Here is a 13425-nt window from a genome sequence, read left to right on the forward strand (position 1 = left end):
AAACCTTCTACAGGAGACAATAAAATGTCAATTATTTACCCTAGAAACTGGAGTGGCTCCTTGGGAGCTGGTCAGACGTTCTGAGCCAAGATGCAGCTCAGCTGATGTGCTTTCCACACATGCCTCAGAAATGAGCCGCCACCCCCATTAAATCCGGACCTGTGCAGCCACAGCCATTCCGAGTGGGCTGGGCGTTCTCCGGATAGATCACTGGGCTGTTGGGGCACATACCTAGGAGGGGAGGATAGGCTTGTGGCTGAGACACTGAAGTGGGACGCAGGAGATCTTGGGTTAGCTCCCAGCATGGCCTTGCTCTATATTGGTGCCTGAGGAGAAACTAGATATTGTGGGTGAAATGCTGGCCTGGGTTACAGCTGTGCAAGGGCCTGAGGTCTGCTCCCCCGTGTGCCTGGGTAAGCCAGGAGCAATTCCATGGATTTATGCTGCAGGTCAGTCTGCGGGAGGTCAGGCGCAGCCCAGCAATTGCATTTTGCTCTGCTGGGTATCAGGGGTGGTGGCTGCGGGGACAGGGTGTGATGGGGTTAAACAGCTGACTGGCATTAATGTGGTTTATACTGAGAGGGGAAGGAAGAAAAGTACAGGAAGGTGGAGTAGGCAGTCCCACCCCTATGTCCCGTACTCAGGCGAGAGGCCTTTACTCATGCACATCATCCATGCAAGTGAATGGATACCAGTAGGTGTGAGGGTTTGGAGGGTCAGGTCCCATGTGGTGGGTAGAGATGAGTTAACACACAAAAAGGTGGGAGGAGAGGCCAGTGACATGGGGAAGCGACCAGATAAAGCTGGGACATTAAGGTGCAGCCTGGCAGCCAAGGCCAAAGTGACTGTGACTCAGAGCAGGGCAAATGCAACCTGCACTGGTGTGCTCTCACTTTCCTGGCAGGGCACAAAGAGCCAGGAAGCATTCACCACCCTCGGGCTCGGGGGTATGAAATGGGCTAATGGGCTCATAGGTGGTGTGTTATATGGGCCCGTGCTCCTCCAATATTCAGGAACGTGGGCCCGGCTCCACCAGTGTTTGGGCTTATAGTCTCAGAACTGTCCCGTCCATAGGATGGACAGGAGCAACCGCCCTGCACTTCAGGGGCATCCGGGGTCCACGGGGCCTGGGGGGTTAGTGGGGGGGCCTGGCGCTGGCAGCAGTGAGCAACCTGGCTCCACCCGCCCCGCCCCGCTCCACCCCACCCCACCTCTTCCTGCCCTTCCCCCAAGCCCCCGCCCTGCCTCTTTCTGGCTTCCACTCCCTCCCCCAAGTGACGCGGGGAGCTGGCGGAGCAGGGCGGGCTAGGGCTGGGTTGCTTGTGCTGCTGGTGCCAGGCCCCCCACCAGGGCTGTCCATGGGGGGTGTGGGGCCTGGGACACTCTTCCCTCCAGTGCAGGCCTTGCCCCCACTCCACCCCTTTCCCCTTTCCCCAAGCCCCTACCCATCCCCTGCCCCTGCCCCTCCCCCTCCCCACCCCATTTCCACCCCTTCCCCCAAGTCCCTACCCTACTTCTTTCCGGATTCCGCCCCCTCCCCCGAGAAACGGCGGGAGCCGGCGGGGCAGAGTGGAGCAGGGCAGGCTGGGGCCGGGTCACTAGTTGCTGCCAGTGCCAGGCCTCCCAGGCCGCCCTGGACCCCACGTCCCAAAGCATGGGGCCCCCCCCAAAGCGTGGGGCCTGGGGTGGTTGCCCTGGTCTGCCCTATGGATGGGATGGCTCTGCTTGGACCCGTTCTGGGCACCACCAAAAATTACACAAACCTGGTGCCCATGGGCTCAGGGTGGGCTCTAGGACCCTGTGAGGAGGGCAGTGGCACTGGAGCATTTTTAATAGTCGGGTGCTGAAAGCTCCCTTACCCCTGTCCACCCCCCACCCCAGAGCTGAGGCTGGGAGCAAAGCCCCGGGCGCGGCGTGGCCTCAGAGTCTTGGACACAGGGCAGCAGCCAGGAGTGCTGCAGCACCCCCTGCACCCTAGTTCCCACGCCTATGGAGGAGGGAAGGTCTCAGAGCTTGGGCTGCAGCATGAGCCCGGATGTCTGTTGAATAGCCCTGCAGTCCAAGCCCCATGAGCCAAAGTCTGCTGACACAGGCCAGGTGCGGGAGTATAATTGCAGAGTAGACATATCCTGAGTGTGACAGAATGCACTCCTGTAGTCACACCCAATGCACTATTGTTAACATTTTTTTACAAGGCATGTCTTGTAAGGAATCATTTGAAAACTCATAATTTTCTGGTCAGAATTGTCCTAATAAAATATGTGTGGCAACATTGTATGTGAAGTTATAAGATTTCGATGTTATTAACACATGTTCCTAATCCCACAGCCCGGCCCAAACTGCGGCTGGCAAGCAGGTCTGTCCTAACCAAAGGAATGTGTGCTCCGCTTAATTTGCATTGAAGCAGGAAACAGAGTCATCAAGCTGCAAGGGAAACAAAGCTCAAACAGGTGAGAAAAAGCCAGCAGGGAGCATTCTTCCACATAAAATCTTTGTTCCTGGTGCACAGCGGGAAATGTTTTTCAAGAGGGGGACTGAAACTATAAAAGGGAGGGACAAACAGCCTGAGGCACCCTCCCGCCCCGTCCCTGCCCATTGCATTCACTGCACCTTAAGCAGGGCCGTCCCTAAGGGGGTGCGGGACCCAGGACAAATCAGTCTGTATAGGCCCCCCTTAACATTTTTTATACAGGTAAAATCTGGTGTGGGGAGGGGACACCAATGCCGGGAGGGCAAGGGACAATGGAGAGTCACAGGGTGGCACCTATGCTGGGGGCAAGGGGGCCCCCTTTGCTAGGGGGTCCTGGAAAAGGGAGGGGTCCAGGGCAGAAGGGCAATGGATGGGGTCAGCCTAGCACTGGAATGTTCCAGTGGCGCTAGGTTGCTGGCAGCCGGTGTGGCGGCAGGTGAGCAAGAAAAAAAAATACAAGCACTTCCCGCCGGTGAGTGCGGGCCCAACCCCCGCTGCCAGTGCCAGGCCCCCCACTAACCCCTCGAGCTGGCCTGGCCCCCCAAGCACCCCTAACCCCACCCCCTGGGCTGGCCTGGCCCCCCGAACATCTAACCCCACCCCCAGGCCGGCCTAGTGCCCCTGGCATGACACGCACACTGAAGCGTGGGGCCTCCCAAAGCGCGGGGCCCAGAGCGGTCACCCTGATTCACCATATCCAAGGGATGGCTCTGGCTTTAAGTGACAAAGGAAGTAGCCATTGGACTCTGGGAGTGGAGTCCTGACCTACAGGGTTTGGTCAGTCAAACTGCTGAAAGCATGCGGTGAGAAATTTTGCTTGAATCTGATATAGTTTGTTAAGTTAGGTTTAGTAAATGTCTTCTCTTTATTTTTCTTGTAACCATTTCTGACTTTTATGCCTCATTACTTGTATTCACTTAAAATCTCTCTCTTTGTAGTTAATAAACTTGTTTTACAGTTTATCTAATCCAGCGTATTCAAGTTGAAGTGTCTGGGTAACTTCATTTGGGGTGGCAAGTTATGTGCATATTATTCCCTCAAAGGAATAACAGACTCAAGAGATTTGTATTGTATATGCATCAGGAGAGGGCTGGGCAGAACAGGACATACATTTCTGGGGGAAAATCTGAAAATGGGGTCTGTTGGGGTCACCCTGCAGTATGACCAAGGCTGGTGAGAGCTGGAGTTTACCCAAGTGTGGCTGGCAGGCTGCAGTTACACACAGACACTCAGGGTGTGGTTTGCCGGCTGGAAGGCTGTTTGTGAGTGGCCCAGATGGGAGCTACTACAGCAAGGTATTGTAAGACACCCAAGGCTGCAGGGCAGGGGTGACACAGCTGCTCATGCCTCTGGATCATACCCTGGTATGTCGCACTGAGGTGCATCCTAGTAGCAAGTGACTGATACACAACCCTGGTTAGTACAAGATCTCCTGAAATGGGGAATTGCCTGGAGCATCTCCGAAGCACAAGCCATGCCTGTCCCCGAACAGTGAATGTGGGCTAATTTCACCTGACAGCTGTTCAGGGCTGAATGCAAAATCCTCCAGCACCATCAGTGCCTCCAAAAACTTGCCAGAAATGAAAATGACCACCCTAGAAAATGGATGGAAGCCCAGGTTCCGTGTCCAGCCTGAGCCCCCCTCTGTGATCTTGATGGGCACGTTTCTGACCTTGGAAAGTCTGGTAGGTCTACACGGAATTATTCTGACAATATGTTGGTAGGAAGAGGAACCTTCTCCATTGTTGCCAGGGATTGAATGTATTTTGCCTCTGTACCAAAGAAGCAGCTCCTGGGCTGTTCCTAGCTCACACAGCTATCTGTGTATCATTGGCAGGGCCTATGCAACTGCAGGTGTTGTAATGGCATGCTAAACTGTATTCTACGGTTCAGCCACTAGTTGGCACTGTGTGTAAAATACCTTATTAAAACGAACCTCAGCCATACCTGGAGAGCATTAAAGGATCTTATGTTGAACACACCTGGGGTGTATAAGCAAACTCTGTGACCAGTCCAGATCTGGTACAGAGGAACAGGAAGGGTGTTCGATGTAAACTAAGAACAGAAACAGAAGGAACAAAGCGACAAAAGTTGCAGGATCTCATCAACATGCTACTCTTCAATGCCCTGGAGAACGTCAGCTTTGACAGACCTTACAATGGAAGGAATATTTTGCAAGATTTTGAACTGCTCCAAGAAACTGGAGATATACAGGTATCTTCTTTAAACTATGCTATGGGGAAGCAAGCAGAGCATATCTTTAAATCCTTTGACGTTATTGAAGACGGTCACAAAGATGACTATGAAAGGGTCATGGCTATGTCTGATGCATACTTTACACCCCAGAGAAATGTGGTCTGTGAAAGAGCATGTTTTCATCAGAGAATTCAAGGACCAGAGAAAACGCTGAATGTTTCATAAGAGCTCTCCATATATTGGCTGAAAACTGTGTTTTTGGGGATGCAAAATCTGTAAACATCAGAGACAGGCTGGTTATTGGGTTAATAGATAAAACCTTTCACAGCAGCTACAACTGATAAGAGATTTAACCCTCCTCACAGCTATATAGAAAGCAAAGCAGTCAGAATTAGCTAAACAACAAAACAAAACGCAGGAGCAAATTGAAAACCCGAAACTAGGTTAGAAGCTATAAACAGACACCTGACTGTTAAAAGTCATTGTCAGAAACCACTGAGATGCAGAGACAGAACTCCCAGGCTGAGAGGGATAAATTGCAACCTACATGCACAAGGTGAGGAAAAAGTCATATCCCAAGAGATGATGTTTGTCCAGCCAAAGGCGCATGGTATAATACATGCATGAAATATATGCACATTTTTCAGCTGTTTGATGCACCAAAGCAGTCAGGGAGTTGGCTCATATTATAGACAATCAAGAGCCATCGTTTCTGGGATCTATCACAGAGCCTTCCTGGAGAGTGAAACTGAATATTCATGGCAACACTGTTGACTTTAAAACTGACTCAGGAGCTGACATCACAGTCCTCTCAGAAGGAACTTACAATCCCTCTCATCTCCCCCCAGAGCACAAGTCACCTGACACAGTCCTGACTAGCCCTGACCGTGTTCTGAACTGCATGGGCCAGTTCACCACGGAAACAACTTACAAAGACAAAAGCTATGCATTCAGAGTGTGCGTGATCAAAGGATCAACGACCAACAACCTTCTCAGCTGCAGACAAACTCATAGCCGGAAACCAAACCAGCTCACCTGAATGCTAGTTTTGTTCAACATAGGTATTTGTCTTAGAAGAACGTATTTAGTGTTTAGACTCTATGAGATGTGTGTGTGTGTGGTTATATATTTGGCTGTGTGTGTTCTCCCTGTGTGCTGCCCCAGCTCTGTGCAGACTGTTGGCACAGCAGACCTTGAGCAAACTGCCCAGTGACCACAAGATTTGTTAAGGTCTGAACAGCCGGGTTTATTGTCCACAAAGCATGCTAATAGCATGTGGCAGACTCTACGAGGATACTAAGACATGTATGCCCATGACAATGGACGTAGCTCAGTCAGTGGAGGGACTTTTCACTTCCCCCTAGGCTGGCCAAAGATACTCCCTCTGATATATATCTTTATATCCTGATATAAACAAGTTATGTACTGTCATCCTGACCTTCCCTTTTAGGAGGGGTCAGTGTGTTTCTGTTATCCTTGGGGAATGTTTTTGTACCATCCTTGATATCGGGATGTTCTGGTACCACTTAATATCGGGATGAGTGCCTGTAATGAGGCTGGTTCTGGCGGGACCCAACGGAGAGTGCCAATTCAGGACAAATTGCTGCAAGCAGGGCAGTTACAGCCCAAGGCTGGGTTCTCTGCACACCAAGGAAAACCAAACCAGCCAAACAGAGAAGACTTTGGTTTTACCCCACTAGCTAACCACAAGTCACACAAGCAATTCCCTGAGACACTCCAGTTTCTCAGTATCACCACCAGTGCCATTCATTATGGGGACAAATGGTAATGAAAACCAATACCCCAGTAAAAGGAAAAAAGGTTCTCTCGATCCCAAAGGACCAAGCCCCAGACCCAGGTCAATATACAAATCAGATCTTACCCACAAATCACGCTGTTGCCAATCCTTTAGAATCTAAAATCTACAGGTTTATTCATAAAAGGAAAAGATACAGATGAGAGCTAGAACTGGTTAACTGGAATCAATTACATACAGTAATGGCAAAGTTCTTGGTTCAGGCTTGCAGCAGGGATGGAATAAACTGCAGGTTCACATCAAGTCTCTGGAGTACATCCGCAGCTGGGACGGGTCTTTCAGTCCTTGGTTCAAAGCTTCAGTGTAGCAAAGTCCCTCCAGAGGTCAGAAGCAGGATTGAAGACAAGATGGAGGAGCTGCAGCAGCTTTTTATATTCTGTTGCCATGTGGTCTTTCTTTCTTGGTCCCAAAGAAAGCTGTCCATCACACGGCCTGGAAAAACCTCAGAGCTCTATCCATAGGCAGGTCCCTGCACACCTTGCTGAGTCCAAAGGCGTATCTGCCTTCTCTCAGTGGGTCAGTTGTATAGCTGATGGTCCTTAATGGGCCATCAAGCAGGCTAGGCAGAGCTGACACCAACTTGTCTGGGGTGTCACCCAGAAGCATAGCATAAGTTTGAAATACAGACAGAATAGAGCCAATATTCATAACTTTAACTACAAAAATGATACAAACGTATAGACAGCATAATCATAACCAGCAAACCATAACCTTGTCTGAGACTCCTTCTTTGAGCCCCCTTTATACAAGATTTGATGCCACTACAGGATTTTGGTTGCAACAATGATCTATACGGTCCCAGCTTATGTCAATAATGTCACAGTGCCCAAGGGGACTGTCTGTGACTCCATGGTAAGACTGTTACAGTGCTTTAGGAGTCCACATTTGTTACTGGGTTGGTGAAATCTAATTATGGAACATACCACCAGTTTGGGATGTGTGCCCTATGTTTGACAGTCTGCCCTGAGGTTGGCCTTTCTGATCGTAAGCCACTCTGGATACTGTGAAAGGAGGGATGTAGAACTTAGGGTATGTCTACACTACAAAATTAGGTCGATTTTATAGAAGTCGATCTTTAGAAATCGATTTTATACAGTCGATTGTGTATGTCCCCACTAAGCATATTAAGTTGGCAGACTGCATCCTCAATACCATGGCTGGCATTCACTCACTGAGCGGTACACTGTGGGTAACTATCCCACAGTTCCTGCAGTCTCTGCTACCCATTGGAATTCTGGGTTAAGCTCCCAATGCCTTATGGGGCAAAAACATTGTCACGGGTGGTTTTGGGTACATGTCGTCAGTCTCCCCTCCCTCCGTGAAAGCAATGGCAGAGAATCGTTTCATGCCTTTTTTCCTGCGTTACCCATGCAGATGCCATAGCATGGCAAGCAAGGAGCCCGCTCAGCTCACCGATGCTGTTGTGAGCATTGTAAACACCTCACACATTATCCTGCAGTACGTGCAGAACCTGGCTAAGAGACGGCAGCACGAGGAACACCGATTCTGGGCCCGGCAAACAAGCACAGACTGGTGGGACTGCAAAGTGTTGCAGGTATGGGATGAATCCCAGTGGCTGCAAAACTTTCGCATGCATACGGCCACTTTCCTTGAACTTTGTGAGTTGCTCTCCCCCGCCCTGAAGCGCAGGAATACCAAGATGAGAGCTGCCCTGACAGTTGAGAAGTGAGTGGCGATAGCCCTGTGGAAGCTTGCAACGCCTGACCACTACCGATCAGTTGGGAATCAATTTGGAGTGGACAAATCTAGTGTGGGGACTGCTGTGATCCAAGTAGCCAATGCAATCACTGACGTTCTGCTATCAAGGGTAGTGAGTCTGGGAAATGTGCAGGTCATAGTGGATGGCTTTGCTGCAATGTGCTAACTGTGGTGGGAAGATAGACGGAACGCATATCCCTATCTTGGCACCGGACCACCTTGCCAACCAGTACGTAAACTGCAAGGGGTACTTTCAATTGTGCTGCAAAAACTGGTGGATCACAAGGGATGTTTCACCGACATCAGCGTGGGATGGCTGGGAAAGGTGCATGATGCTCACATCTTTAGGAACTCCGGGCTGTTCGAGCAGCTGCAAGAAGGGACTTACTTCCCAGACCAGAAAATTACCATTGGGGATGTTGAAAAGCCAATAGTTATCCTTGGGGACCCAGCCTACCCCTTGCTCCCATGGCTCATGAAGCCATACAGAAGCAGCCTGGACAGTAGTAAGGAGCAGTTCAACTATAGGCTGAGCAAGTGCAGAATGGTGGTAGAATGCGCCTTTGGATGTTTAAAAGCTCGCTGGCAGTGTTTGCTGACTAGGTTAGACCTCAGCGCAGCCAACGTTCCCATTGTTATTGCTGCTTGCTGTGTGCTCCATAATATCTGTGAGAGTAAGGGGGAGACATTTATGGCAGGGTGGAAGGTTGAGGCAAATGGCCTGGTGGCCGATTTTGAGCAGCCAGACACCAGGGCGATTAGAAGAGAGCAGCTAGGCGTGCTGCGCATTAGAGAGGCTTTGAAAACCAGTTTCATGACTGGCCAGGCTACGGTGTGACAGTTGGGTGTGTTTCTCCTTGCTGCAAACCTACCCCCTTTGTTGATTTTAATTCCCTGTAAGCCAACCACCCTCCCTCCTTCGATCACAGCTGGCAAAGGAAATAAAGTAACTATTGTTTTGAAACCATGCATTCTTCCTTTATTAATGTAAAAAAAAAGTGAGATAACTGACAAGGTAGCCGGGTGGAGGAGGAGGGAAGGACAAGGCCGCATTGCTTATTGTAGCCACACTACAAATCAAAACTGTTTGAATGACAGCCTTCTGTTGCTTGGGCCATCCTCTGGAGTGGAGTGGCTGGGTGGGTGCCCAGAGCCTCCCACCCTGCGTTCTTGGGCATCTGGGTGAGGAGGATATGGAACTTGGGGGGGAGGGCAGGCGGTTATACAACGGATTCAGCGGGGGTCTGTGCTCTTGTTGGCTTTCCTGCAGCTCCACCCAGGGTTGGATTAACTTTTTGTGGGCCTGGCGCCAAACATATTTGTGGGCCCCCTGTGGAATGATTGTAAAAGGGGCCGGGGGCAAAAGCACAGTGGGGCAGGAGCTAGGGTTGGTCCATGGAGCAAGGGAGGGGCCGGGGTAAACTGCAAGCACAGCAGGGCTGGGGAGGGGGTAAACAGGATTCCCCCCGCCCCTGCCCACATAGAGCGGGTACCTACCTTCTCCCCGGTTCTAGCCCATTCTCTTAGTCTCTCTCTGCACTCAGCTGTACCTCCTCCAGTGTGACAAAGTGGGAATGTTCTTAATGTTTTCTCTGAATACTGTGTGGGTGCCTCAGTTTTCCCTGTGCATTTCTTAAGTATCTAGGTGGTGGGATAAGGGTGTGATTGTTGCAGAGCCCTAGGCAGGTGTGATGCTGTCTGCACAGAGAATGGCTGACACCCTGTCTCCTGGCCTGGGATGGCCTGGGACCCTCCCCTGCAAGATGCCAACTGAAGGTGTTGGAGAACAAAGAGATCAGGTGGCCTCCTGGCCCGGGAAAGAGACAAAGCACAGAGGAGGAGCTGGAGGGGGGTTGCAGTTTGGAGCTGGCTGGGGAAATGGAGGGAGGTCCAGCACTGTTGTCTGGGCTCCCTACCCCACAAGACAGACCTGACTGAGGGGTCCTGTTTTCCATACCTACAAGCTCTGCTTTGACTGTGTTTAGTCGTCTAGTAAACCTTCTGTTTTGCTGGCTGGCTGAGAGTCACGGTGAATCTCAGCAAGTGGGGGGTGCAGGACCCTGACTCCCCCACACTCCGTGACATCCAGCAGCTGCAGGACAGGTTCTCTTCCAGCCCTCTGGGGTGGGTGGTGGGAGTGGGAGGAGCGGTGGCTAATGTGGTTATTCCTATAACCGGAATTTTAGTTTCCAGTCAGCACTGCTAACCGGACACTCAGGTCCCATTTCCTACTGGAGTTTCCAGCCTAAAACTGGATACCGGGCAACAGGGGTGTGAGAAAAGCCTGAGGGGGAGGGGCAAGCAATCATTTTTAAAAGTGAGAGGGCTAAGCCTTAAGCAGTGGGAAGCAAGGGGTGGGTGGGCTAGGGAGTGGAGAGGAGCTAACGGGCAGGGCCCATACAGTGTCTGCTGTACTGCCCAGGTAGGTTGGAGACTGTGGGGATCAGCTGACACAGTATCCCCAGCCCAGGTGACATGACAGCCAGTGGTGGATTTAGAGTTAGTGGGGCCCCCCGGCCCTGTGATCAGCTTCATTTTGGGGGGCTCTCCTTGGGACCCAGCTGAGAAAAAGAACATTCTCTCTTATCTCCCCCCTGTTTTTCATTCTTTTTTTCTTCATCCTCCTCCTATAAGTAATATCAAGGAAATGAAAATAAAGTGAGGTACCTTGATAAAGTGAGGTATCTTGCAGTCTAACTTATTTTTCCACAGACCACTTGAAAATCGCAGAGGGTCTCGATGGACCCCTTAATGATCTTTCCAAATATTGTAAAAAAAAGTTGGGGTGTGGGGTCTGGCCAGGAGCTAGGGTGAGGGAGGGGGCTCAGGGCTGGGGCAGGAGGTTGGGGTGTGGAGCTCTTACCTGGGGCAGCTCCTGTTTGGTGCGAGGGGTGCAGGTGGGAATGGGGGGCATGAGCTCCCGTTTGGTGCTCAGGATGGGGGTGGGGATGTGGGGGGGTTCAGGAATCTGGGGATGGGGTATGGGGGGGTGCAGGGGTCAGGGCAGGGGGCTGGGCATGTGTGAGGGGGGTGCGGGGGTCTGGGGGGTCAGGGTGGGCAGAGGGCTGGGGGTGTGGGCTGGGGTCATGGGGGTGCTCACGGCAGGGGGCTGGAGGGGGTATGCCCCTATTTCAGCCCCTTCCCCAAGGCCCCGCCTCCGCCTCCGCCTCTTCTCCGCCTCCTCCCCGGAGCAGCGAGCATGCTGAGGTTCTGCTCTTCCCCCTCCCTCCTGCTGGCAAACGACTGATTGGCAGTAGGGAGATGGGGAGGGGAGGGAATGTAGCATGCTGGGGGCGGAGCTTGGCTGCCGCAGGAGCCAGCAGCAGCAAGTTTCTGCCCCCACGGCGGGGGGCAGAGAAGGGCGGGCCGGGGCCCCTTTGGACTGTGGGCACAGCGCCATGGCACCACTGGCACCATGGTAAATCCGGTACTGGCTTCACCAGACACCTCATCATGTCCGTTTGCTCCCCCATTAGCCTCAGCATTGCCTCCTGCCTCTGCTCTTTGCGCTCACTTAATGCTTTCCTGGCCTCTGCCACTGAATGCCCCCATGCATTAAGCTGTGCCCTATCAGTGCGGGAGGACTGCATGAGCTTGGAAAACATGTCATCGCGACTGCGGTTTTTTCGCCTTCTAATCTGCGATAACCTCAGGGACGGAGATGATGGGGGAGCATAGAAACATTTGCACCTGTCGGGGGATAAAAAGGGAGAGTAAAATTTAAGATGATACATTTCTAAGAATAAAAGGGAGACTCTTTCACAGTGAATCAAGCAATTCACAGCAGACAGCACATGTGCTTTAGGTACAAGGTCACATTTTGCCTTTTATATTGAGCGCCTGTCGGTATGGTGACACATCACACATGTCTGGAGAACAGAATTTGGTTTCCAGGCAGCCATGGTAAGCCAAAGTGTACACGGGGTTGGCTTCTTCCACCTTCATAACATGTGGGAATGGTTTCAAACCGACAGCGTCCTCCTTTCCCATAGCAAGCAATGCCGGTTGGGTTTCACATTTAAAAGGAGGGGCTGCAGTTTTGGGGTGGATGTGCAGCACACACCTCCCCCCACCCCACCGCGTGGCTATTCTCCGGGATGATCCCTTTTAGCCAAGCGCAAACAGCCTGGCATGAACGGAGTCCTTTTACTGTTCCCTTACAAAAATTCCCCTATTTCAACCAGGTGACCATGAATGATATCGCTCTCCTGAGGCTAACACAGAAAGATAAAGACCGAATGTTGCTTGAATGCGACCAAAACCCAGGACCACTTGCTGCCATGCTTTGTGCTGCAATGATTCCAGACTACTTGCTGCTGGCTTGGCGTGGTAAAGTGTCCTACCGTGGAGGACGAAATAAGGCAGCCCACCCCAGAAACCTTCTGCAAAGGCTTTCAGAGTACCTCCAGGAGAGCTTCATGGAGATGTCCCTGGAGGATTCCTGCTCCATCCCCAGACACGTTAACAGACTTTTCCAGTAGCTGTACTGGCCACGAATGCATCCCGATTCTTCAGGGCAAATCAAATGTTAAACACTATTACTTTTAAACCCTGTACTGTAGTTACAAATGTGCACTCACCAGAGGTGCCTTCTCTCGCTTCAGGGTCCGGGATCCCGCCTTGGGAGGGTATTGGCTCCAGGGTGATGAAAAGGTCCTGGCTGCTGGGGAGAACGGATTCACCGCTTGCCTGCTGCGCATTGTCCTCCTCCTCCTCCTCTTCCTCATCCACAAAATCCTCCTCCCTGTTGTGTGAGACTCCCCCCTTGCAGGTGTCCATGGACAGTGGTGGGGTAGTGGTAGGGTCCCCCCCCTAGAATGCCATGCAGCTGATCATAGAAGCGGCATGTATGGGGCTCTGACTGGGAGCGACCATTTGCCTCCTTTGTCTTTTGGTAGGCTTGCCTGAGCTCCTTAACTTTCACGCGGCACTGCTGTGTGTCCCTGGTGTAGTCTCTCTCCACCATGCCCTGTGCGATTTTGGCAAATATATTAGCATTTCTTCTTTGATCAGAGTTCGGCCTGCACAGATTCTTCTCTCCATACAGCAATCAGATCCAGTGTCTCCCTTTCGGTCCATGCTGGAGCTCGTTTGCGATTCTGGGGGGACTGCATGGTCACCTGTGCTGCTGAGCTCGCCACGCTGACCAAACAGGAAATGAAATTCAAAATTTCCTGGGGATTTTTCCTGTGTACCTGGCTAGTGCATCAGAGTTCAAAGTGCT

General features: G+C 51.6%; 1 long non-coding RNA gene across 1 annotated transcript; it reads left to right on the forward strand.

The window, feature by feature from the left end:
• Nucleotides 1–323: 323 nt before the first annotated feature.
• Nucleotides 324–12427, forward strand: LOC141998382 (uncharacterized). The gene is made up of 3 exons (XR_012641829.1): nucleotides 324–449; nucleotides 2329–2450; nucleotides 12386–12427. It is a non-coding gene; the product is annotated as an uncharacterized LOC141998382 (long non-coding RNA).
• Nucleotides 12428–13425: the final 998 nt, after the last annotated feature.

The sequence above is a fragment of the Natator depressus genome, chromosome 14 (genome assembly GCF_965152275.1).
Source record: "Natator depressus isolate rNatDep1 chromosome 14, rNatDep2.hap1, whole genome shotgun sequence".
Taxonomy (NCBI): domain Eukaryota; kingdom Metazoa; phylum Chordata; order Testudines; family Cheloniidae; genus Natator; species Natator depressus.